General features: G+C 43.9%; 1 pseudogene; it reads right to left on the bottom strand.

Moving 5' to 3' along the window:
* Positions 1–2,732: 2,732 nt before the first annotated feature.
* LOC135882885 (uncharacterized) lies at positions 2,733–9,522 on the bottom strand (annotated as a pseudogene).
* Between the last annotated feature and the right edge of the window lie 1,612 nt (positions 9,523–11,134).

Here is an 11,134-nt window from a genome sequence, read left to right as displayed (position 1 = left end):
CCCCTAAGTCTGGAATGTGTTCTCAACCAGGTCACAATGAGTTAACGCAATATGATGGTGCACTGTAATTGTGAGCATTGCCGAACAGATCCAAATATGGATGAACCAAATTTCAAACAAAACCTATTCTGCCTTTATTTTTTATGGAGGTTAAACTACTAAAGAAGCAACACAAAAATCTCAGCCTTGCAGCTTGAGTTAAAGAATGTGTTGTAATGTTTAGCAAATGATCCTGCAAATCAAAGACACTATGGAGGAGATAGGGAAAAGACACCTCCTAGCTAACAAACCAGGGTATGTGCAGAGCTATAGAACAGGAGGGTGATAGTGGAAATTCTCTCAATCTCTTGTTCCGAGAGAGAGAGAGAGAGAGAGAGAGAGAGAGAGAGAGAGAGAGAGAGCACTAATAGTGTTTCTATATCCACTTGACAAAGAGTCCAAGGAATTTCCAGATATTTATTAGGAAACACCTTTCTTGCCATTAGTCATTAAAGAGGCTTTTCCAATATTTCACTGCACTGAGTGTGCAGAAGAGGCAGTTAAATGTAGATAAAACCCATGAATGTGGACAATATCATCAATAGCTGTGCACAATACAAAGCTGAGATTTCCCCCACACATACGCTCTCAACTTTGATAAGGGTTGTAAAAAATTGAGTCAGCACTTCTCCTATCAAGACAGCATGCTCCATCTTGTCTGGGAACGAACACCTCAAACATTAGAGGTTAGTGATAATCAGGCTGAAATGGAAAATCAGAGAATAGGAAGCAAATTCAAGGTTATAGGCTGGATTCTACACTCAGTTGTATCAATGTAAAGGAGTAACTCCATGAAAGTCGGTGAAGTTGCAGCAGTATAAATGCCATATAACATTTTTAAAAAAGAATGTTAAGGTGGCAAAGTCAAGCACTCAAATTTTAGGAAACGCCAGACTTAAGGTCGTCTGTGCAATATTAATTATCCCTCTTGTGCATATGCATTATTATACAATCTTTAATTATATGATCAAGCACTACTTTTTCCACAGGACTGCTTCATTCACTGCATAGTATAGATAGTGCTCACTTAATGAGCAGCTATTCAATATTTAGTTTTATCCCCATTGTACAATGTGTAGCTCTATACTCTATATACTGTATGCCATCCAAATCCTGCATGGAATACAGAATTAATTATTGCCTTATGGACTTTTCTATGGGTCTCTCATCATAGTATCTTAGGCACTTAAATACGCTTCATGATCTGGGACTTAGTCCTTTATAACTGTTAATTACTTCATCTTCACAACATCCCTGTCCAGTGAGGTAGTATTATCCCTGTTTTACACATGGAGAACAGAGGCACAGACATTAAAGGTAAAAACTATTGAAGGTGTCAACTAATTGTAGGTGCCCAATTTGAGACTTGATTTTTCAGAGTACTTAGCATTTTATAGCACTATGTATGTTCAAAGAACAGTTCCCGTTGACTTCAGTTGCACCGTGAGTGCACAGCGCTTCTGCGAATCAGACCCCAGAGGTGTTAAGCTGGGTACAGAGAAAATGAAGAACAATGGCCACCAGTGAAAATTTTGGTTTACATGACCCTTACCCACTATCATAAAGGAACTCTTTGGCAGGGGCAGGGATAGAATCCAATTGTCCAAGGCAGCATTCAACTGTCTTAACCATGAGACTGTCTTTCCCCTTCTTGCCATTCCCTGCTTAATTCACCACACACTGCCCAATTTCTCTTTCCCTAATCTTGTTCTGAGAAAAAGCTGGACCATTTTAGCTGAAACATTCCAAAAGGATTCAGCCTGAGGCAGACTCCCAGTATAGAAAATTTCAGGTTGAACAGTTAAAAATTTTCAATGTTATAAGCAACTGAAAACAGGATCTGATACAGCTGAAGATCCTTTTCCTTCCATGCTACTATATTTGAAAAATAGTGGAGAAGATGCCATATACAAAAAGTATTTATTAATACTTTAGCACAGATCCAGATATTTCATATTGTCATGCAACTTCATCCTGAACCGATGTTCACCAGATGTGCCTACATTTTGCAGGGGCAGTGACAGGAAGTGATCCCTCTTTGTACAATATATAGTTAATTCTGCAAAGTGCTTTGAGATTTGCAAAAGGCTCAGTATAAATTAATAATAAAGTATCCTTATTGATTTCTTATGCAAATTAAAGCACAATATCTGTTGAGAATAATTAAACCCTTCCTTGTCTTTTCATTTTACATTCAAAGTACAGATGTGTGGTATGTAGCTGGTCTCTTGGTAGTCCATCGATCCGATGATGACAAATCTGTGCAGATCATCAGTTGTTGGTCTTATGGTGTGCCCTCTGATGGCTATACAAGCCAATTCTAGAGGTGCACATTTTGCTGCAGATGGTGCATGGGAAGTTCGCGGTCAGTGGATTGTGCGCTGCTGATGCTCTGTGACGTCGTTCGCGTGCCTCTTGTAGACGCCGGCAGCGGTCTTCCTCAAAGGCGATGCAGGTATTTCTGACTGTTGCACGCCACTGTGTTCTATCGCTGGCGGCGTCCTCAAGGTCCCTAGGTTTGATACTGCTGTACTGCAGATTGGCTTTGATGGTGTCCTTGTAACGTTCCATGGACGACCTATATGCCGGATGCCCTGGGAGAGCTCACCATACAGAAGCTGGCAGGGGATTCTGTTGGCATCCATGCGGCTGACGTGACCGGTCCAATGTAGCTGTGACTTCATGATCATCATTTAGAAGCTTGTCATCTGGGCTCTCTCGAGGACTTCGAGATTGGGCACTTTGTCTTGCCAGCGGATCTTCATGATGTTACGGAGGCAGCGCATGTGAAATGCTTCGAACTGCTTGATGTGACGCCTATATAGTGTCCATGTTTCGCACCCATACAAAAGAGATAAAAGAACAACAGCTCTGTACACAAGCAGTTTTGTTGACATCCGGATGTTATAGTGATTTAAAACTTTGACACGCAGACAGCCAAGTGCCTGGCTTGCTTTGGATATTCGTGCATTGATCTCATTATCCAGTGATCCATGACTGGATATGACACTACCCAGATATTTAAAGTTCTCCACTACTTTCAGCTGAGTGCCGTCGATGGAGATACTCTGGACAGAAGCATTTGATCCAGGTGCAGATTGATGGAGAACTTCTGTCTTTCCGAGGCTGATAGTTAGTCCGAAAAGTTGCGAGGCCTCAGCAAACTTGTTGACAATGTGCTGCAGATCATTTTCAGTGTGAGCCATGAGGGCACAATCGTCAGCAAAGAGTGCCTCAAGAAGGAGTTTCTGCACTGTCTTAGTCTTTGCATTCAGGCGACGGAGGTCAAAAAGTGAACCATCGTGCCGGTATTTCAAGTATATACCTCGGTCCAGATCTTTCACTGCATGGTTAAGGACACATGCAAAGAACAGGTTAAATAGGACAGGAGCGAGAACACATCCTTGTTTCACGCCGTTGGTGATGTTAAAGGGGGCTGATGTGGCTCCATCAGACAATACTTCGCCTGTCATGCTGTCATGAAAAAGGCGTATAATCTGGACAAATTTTCTTGGGCAGCCAAGTCGTGTTAGAATGGTCCAAAGGGCTTCCCTGTTGACGGTATCAAACGCCTTTGTCAGATCTATGAAGACAGCATACAGGTGCATGTTCTGTTCAATGCACTTCTCTTGTATTTGTCTGACAGCAAACACCATGTCGACTGTGCTCCGGCCAGGTCGAAAACCACATTGACTTTCAGGTAGCTTTGCCTTGGAAATACTGGCTATTAGGCGGTTCAAGATGATGCGGGGGATGATCTTCCCTCCAACAGAGAGGAGGGATATGCCTCTATAGTTTCCACATTCTGCTTTGCTGCCTTTGTTCTTGAAAAGAGAGACAATAGTAGCATCGTGAAGGTCCTGTGGTATGTTTTCATCCTCCCAGATGTTGATGATCACGCTGTGGAACGCTGCTAGTGCTGCTGGACCTGCTGCTTTATATATCTCTGCTGGTATCCCATCTTTTCCAGGAGCTTTCCCTGAACTCATCTGGCTAACAGCTTTCTTAATCTCATCTATAGTGGGCGGAAAGTCAAGATCTGTCAGAGCAGGTTGTTGTGGAATTTCATTAAGGACATTATTATTCACGGTTGATGGTCTATTGACAAGGTTGCTAAAGTGTTCTCGCCATCTTTCGTTGATGCCTTCTTTATCTTTAATCAGCGTTGTGTTGGTCTAATGAGAGCAATGGGGTGGTCCTTGGTTTAAAGGGTCCATAGACAGTCTTAATAGCACTGAAGAACATCTTTAGGTTGTGGGTCTCAGCATAGTGCTCAATTTCTTTGGCTTTGCTCTCCCACCAGTTATCTTGTATCTGACGGAGGTCTTTCTGTGTTTTGCTCTGAAGGTACTTGAAATGGTCCCGTTTAGAGACTGAGGAGGGGTCATTCTGCCATTCGATAAAGGCTTTTTTCTTTACTTCCAGTGCTGAGCATATTTCTTCTTGGTTCTCATCAAACCAATCCTGATGTGTTCTTTTCTTTGGTCCAAGAGATGTTATTGCTATGTCAGTCACTATCTGCTTGAACTGGTCCCACTTTTCGGTTACAGTACCGATCAGTTGTCCGTGGGATGTCAATTTGTCATCAAGACTCTTCTGGAATTTGTTGAAACATTGAGCATCCTTCAGTTTGGCTATATTGAAAGCAGGTCGCACATGCTTAGGGTGTTTGTGCCAAGAAGGAACGATGTAGAGTTGAAGAGACGTCCTGACTAATCTGTGATCTGTCCAGCACTCTGCGCCTCGCATTACTCTGGTAACAGTACGTCTCGGATGTCTCGCCTTCTAACAATGGCATAATCTATCAGATGCCACTGTTTGGACCTAGGGTGCATCCACGTCGTTTTGTATTTGTCCGCTTGTCGGAACAGAGTGTTGGTAATGGTCAGGTCATTTTCAGAACAAAGACTCAAAAGAAGTAATCCATTACTGTTCATTTTGCCTACACCATGTGGCCCGATTACTCCTTTCCAGTTCTTGCTGTCAGCCCCGACTCGGGCATTGAAATCTCCAAGTAGGAGTAGTTTATCTGTTACAGGTGTGGCCTTGATCAGTCTGTCGAGATCTTCATAGAATTGTTCCTTTGAGTTGTCAGAGCATGTTAAAGTGGGTGCATATGCACTGATGATGGTGACATGACGTTTGGCATTTAGTGGGAAGCGTAGCTTCAGCAATCTTTCATTGATACCCACTGGAAGATCTGGGAGTTGATGCATCAATAAGGTTTTTATTGCCAGACCAACTCCGTGTATTCTGTCCTCTGTCTCAGTCTTACCCTTCCAGAAGAAGGTGTAACCACCTCCTGGTTCACTCAAGAAACCTTCTCCAGGCAATCTTGTTTCACTTAATGCCGCTATATCGATGTTGTAGCGGACTAGTTCTCGAGCAATGAGAGCTGTCCTTCTCTCAGGTCTTGCAACAGCTTCTCAATCCATGAGGGTACGAACATTCCATACACCAATGGTAAGTTTTCTCAAATTTTTCTTTTGGTTTCAGCCACAGATTGGGTTAAACTGCCAGCCGCGGCTTGCTGGCCAGTTGTTGTAGGGCAGGCAATTTTTAGGCCACCTTTTCTAGGCCCCTCCCTGTTTGCAAGTTTCGGAAACATCACCACCACTCTATATGGTAGAGGAGTACAAATTCCTCCTGCCCCCACATTATGACTGCATTTTCAATGACACCATGCAATTAATGAGAACTGTGCATTTGAAACCCTTTGCTGGCTTTGAAAATCTTACCCATATAATACTGGTATCTAATATATGACACTTTCTCAAGTTACTTTCTTCCAGTTTAGAGGCCAAAATGGAAGCGAGAAATATAAAATTGAAAATGCCATTATCCCACATTTTGAAAAGTCTACGGGGAGGAAGAGTTCCCCCCTATAAAGAACGAACACTTTATTAGCCCATTTAGGGCCTAATCCAAAGCACTTTGAAGTCAATGGAAAGACTCCCATTGACTCCAAAGGGTTTTGGATAAGGCCTTTAGGTGAGCATGGCATATAAGGAGATAACTGTGTTCTGCACTGTGATGTTAATATGTCTAATGTTGCAGTGCATTAAAGTTAATTGTGCTAATGATTGTGTGGAAATGAGGGTAAATTATGTTTACTAGGTTGTAAACTCCAGTTGTAGGCAGCAGATTTTTGCCTTTATTTCTGTAAAGTTGAAGCTTTCCAGATGGAATTAAAATAATTAATGTGATTATGAACTGTACCATAATACATGAAAGCATAATATTGATTTTCTACACTATAGGAATGAGCTCTTAAAGGCTTAATGTATAATGGTTATTGATGCAAAAATCAACTTGCAACATTTAAATTTATACATATCGCATACTGTTATTGATATCCTTCAGTTTAAAATGAAATAAGGAACTGAAATAACTTCTTCTTTAGTTCATAGAAACTATGATCTTCAGCATGATCTCTGCAGCCTATGATTTAAACTATTAAGGGACAGATGCTCCTTCCATGGAAGTCAGGGAGAGTTTTGTCCTTCATTTGTGTGAGCAGGATTAGACTCTAAGGGCCTAATCCAAAACCCATTGAAGTAAGTGGAATAACTTCTATTGACTTCAGCAGACTTTAGATTTAGCAATAATAGACTGAGGCTCACAATTCTGACTGGACTTATATCTGCTATTAATCCTTTCCCCCCCCCCCCCCCCATATGGCCAGATATTCAAAAAGGACATTTGAGAATATGACCACTTAGTGCTTTTGAAAATGTGATTCCAGTTGTGAGTGCTGAGTTCTTCTGAAAATCAAACCCATAGTATTCCTGGGTCGGGGTTTTGTTGATTAGTTTGTTAAAAGTATCCACTGATAGTAACCTTAATTATTGCCCTTAAAGAGAAGATACGCAAGAGGAAGGGTGAACATCCTGGGAAAGCTATCATAGTTGTCTGATGCTTGACAGTGTCCTTTACAAATGGCTTTGGATAATAGCATTACGTGTTGGCTGAAGACAGTAGCATACTGTACACAGCTGGTTGCTTTTCATAGACTTTTTCCCCCTCTCCCCAGGTAAAAGCTTTTTAATAAACAATCAATAACTGAGTTAATGTATGCCAAAGAGACACCCCAAACTTTTTTTTTCACATTGACAATAACTTAAAAAAAAAAACAGCAACAACAACAACAACAACAAAAACACCAAAAAACAATTGGGCCTTTATGCATGGCAATGTCAACAATTAAAAGGAGGAATCCCTTTTAAAAAATAAATTCAGAAACCAGATTCTGCATCCTGAGCTTCCCAGGTTAGCACTGCAATTCACAGCACTAGTAGCATACTGCACTGGTAGAGTGCAATGGGAGGGAGTGGTTTAATAACATTCCTAGTGAAGAAGTGAAATCCTGCCCCGCATTGTGCCAAGGGGGCAGAATTTGTGTGTGTGTGTGTGTGTGCGTGCGCGCGCATGTGCATAGCAGCACATCTAGCTGGCATCTACTTCCAATATGCTAATTATGGGCCACATTATACACTTGCATGCAAAAATCAGCAGAGTAGGAAATGTTTTTAGGAAAATGTGTTTTATTGGTGTTATGCTCCAATTTTAGTGGGAGGAGACTGTAGCCACGTACATGACAGAGTGCACTGCCATCTGAAGGTGCCTGTGGCATATGTATGTTACTGAAGGGAGAAGTGGTAGAAATTTGTAATGCTGTGGTGGTATTTTTCTGTTGTCGTGTATGTCTGCACCACCATCCATCACTGAGAAAGCTCTAGCAGAATTAATGCTATATGATCATTTACTAAAATAGATTTGTGTAGCCAAAGAACCAGATGTAAAAAAATATACAGAATAAATAACCCACAACATGTGTGTTCCAGGGTTCTATGCCTACACCCGAGGGGCCTGTTAGAAAATTACCCAGAATGAAACAGGAAAAAATATGCTGTCAAGACCAGTGAGTGACATACCTGGTAGAAATTAAAGGAATTTTAATGAAGAAACATAAGTAAGCAATTGTACAAGATAAATATTCAGCAGTGGGGAAAGTCACTGATCCAATCCTATTCCAAGATGAGAACTATGCAGGCCAAAAGATCACAATAATCTTGCCCCTTTCTAGACTGATGCCCCGTAAATCCTACAATGCCCCCGAATTGTGCGGTGTTCCTGCATAAGGCCTTCATTTGAGGTGAAGGGGGTGTTTATAGAGGGGGTAGAACATGCTTGCCTGAACTCAGTGAATTCAGTTCCTCTCTTTGTTCCTCTCTGCAGTGTGAAACAGTAGGAAGCATTGTTACTGCTGCTGTTTGAACAAGATACACATCTACAGTAGGAAGAACAGGAAACATGCAAGGATAAATAATGGCATTACAACAGTCCAGGGGGAGAACTGCCATAAGAGGATCCTTTATACCTTTAATTTCATCTGTTCATCTAATTATTCATCCTCTGGTTTCTAAGCTTCATCTAAAAAAACAAATTACAGATCATTCTGAAAACTAGAAAGTGACTTAACATTTAAATTAAAAACCACTCCTGGCTTCTTGGGTAATAAGGAAGTGCAGTAATGTAATTATGGTAAGTAGGGTTTGAATCTCCAAAGGGTTCATAAGAATCTTGCTTCACAATACTTCAGAAAACATACATGAATAGCCACAGTCTGCAGTCCATAAAGCACTCCATGGGGAAGTATTTGATACTTGCTGTTTATTGCTGATAAAATTAACAGCTGTCTTAAATACCCTTAATACACCTACAAGCCCTCTAGGAAATGTTTTAAATTTGAAAATCTACAGTTTTAATATTCCATCACCAAATATGAAGTGAGGTTTTAATATATGATATATTTTCGCATGATGGCCAAGGCACAAAACAAGATTAAACTAGCTGGAGACATAAAGGGTAACAAGAAAATATTCTACAAATACATTAGAAGCAAAAGGAAGACCAAGGACAGGGTAAACCTGTTACTCAGTGAGAGGGTGGAAAACAATAAGAGAAAATGTGGAAATAGCAGAAGTTCTAAATGACATTTTTGTTTCAGTTTCCACCAAAAAGTTTAGTAGTGATTGGACATCTAGTGAAAATGAGGATAGGATAGGATCAGAGGCTAAGGCCCTGTCTACACTGGCAAGTTTCTGCACAGTAAAGCAGCTTTCTGCGCTGTAACTCTCAAGGTGTACACACTGCCAAGCCACTTAGTGTGCAGAAACTGCACAGTTCTGGCGCTCTAAAAAAACCACCCCAATGAGAGGTGTATAGCTTTCTGCGCCGGGGCTACTGTGCTGTGGTGCCAGTGTAGACACCGTTGCGATTACAGTGCTGAGATTGGCCTCCAGGAGGTGTCCCACAATGCCTGTTCTCGCCTCTCTGGTCATCAGTTTGACTCTACTGCCCTGCCCTCAGGTGACCAACCGTCAGCCCCACCCCATACATTCCTTTGCAACTTGGAAAGTCCCCTGCCTGTTTGCTCGGTGATGCATGCCGTGGTCTCAGCGCATCTTTCCAGCTGGCCATGCCTGCTCCACGCACCAGGTGATCCCCCATTTGGAGCAATGCCGAGCTGCTGGACCTCATCAGCATTTGGGGAAAGGGGGCAGTGCAGTCCCAGCTGCACTCCAGTCATAGGATTTATGATACCTATGGACAGATTTCACGATGCATGACAGAAAGGGGCCATGACTGGGACACATTGCAGTGCAGGTTAAAAGTGAAGAAGCTGAGGAACACTTACCACAAGGTGCGGGAGGCCCACCGCCACTCCAGTGCTGTGCCAGTTCTACAAAGAGCTGGACGCGATAGTCGGTGGTGACCCCACCTCCACTGCGAAGGCCCCTGTGGATACTTCTTTGGCTCACGTGCCAGTCGAGAGTGGACTGAGCCAGGAGGAGGAAATCTTGGATGAAGAGGGAGAGGGGGACCCAGAAGCAGAGGATGACTTGGAGGCCAGAGATGCATGCAGCAAGGAGCTATTTTCTACCCCAGAGGAGCCTAGCCAGTCACAGCTGTCGGATTTTGGTAAAGTGCAAACAGGAGAGGAGGACCCTGGTCAGGGCCGGCTCTGGCTTTTTGGCCGCCCCAAGCAAAAAAACAAAAAACAAATGGGGCGGCCAGAACAGCAAAGCAAAAAAAAACAAACCTGCGGCGCGGCTGGAGTGCGGGTGCAGGGGGACCAGCTGGGGGGGGGGGGAGGGGGAGGGAGAGAAGGGGGCGGCCAGGGCTACAGCAGGGGCGCTGCCACGCGGCCCCTCCCGCTGCGCCGCCTCCTGCCGCCTGCCGCGAGGGCTCCGCTCCGGTCGGCGGGGAGGGAAGGAAGAGGACTGCCCTGCAGGGCGATCTGGTTCTCCGCGCCGCCGCCCCCTACAGGGCGGCCGGAGTGGAACAAAAAAAAAAAAAAAGGTGGCCGTGCTGCCCTAGGATTGGGCGGTATGCCGCCTCGAACAATCTGCCGCCCCAAGCACCAGCTTGCTCAGCTGGTGCCTGGAGCCGGCTCTGCCCCTGGTAAGTGGATCTGATTTTGTGAATTTCTGAAGCGAGTTGTTGGGGCAGGAGAGTTGCAGAAAGCAGGCTTGTCTCCCACTGCATGCCTAGTCTGAGCGGCAGAACAGGCTGTTGATAGACTCCTTCAGTTCACGGGCATCTCACTCAGAGATATCCAGGAAACTCTCATGGAGATACTGGGCAATCCACTGGCACAGGTTACTTGGGTAATTTTCCTGTGCCACTGTGCCATCACGGGGGGAGAGGAGAACGGGACCATTGCTGCACACAGACGAGCCACATAGGGGCCAGGGCGGAAGCCGCAGGCTTGAAGAAGACCCTCCCTTGATTCCCTGCTCACCCTCAGCAATGAGATATCTTCCATAATGATCACATCCTGTGGAAAGTGTGGGGGTAGGAATGATTATCAGGCCCCCCCTACAGTGCTGGCTGTACCCAAGAGCCACGTGCCCAGCATACAGTGATTTACCCTGCCCCTGCGGCTACTCATCATTTTGGGGGTCTTGTGGCTTATGTGTGCTTGCCTGGGGTCAGCCAGTTAGTGACAGGTGTGTGAGTACTGGCTGTGTTTTAAACCACCGAATCAGTGTTGTCTGTGTTGCAGACAAAGAGCCTCCCTCTTTGTTAT

The sequence above is a fragment of the Emys orbicularis genome, chromosome 8, assembly GCF_028017835.1.
Source record: "Emys orbicularis isolate rEmyOrb1 chromosome 8, rEmyOrb1.hap1, whole genome shotgun sequence".
Lineage (NCBI taxonomy): Eukaryota > Metazoa > Chordata > Testudines > Emydidae > Emys > Emys orbicularis.
Note: the sequence above shows the minus strand (reverse complement) of the source record. Positions and strands in the feature narration are given on the sequence as shown.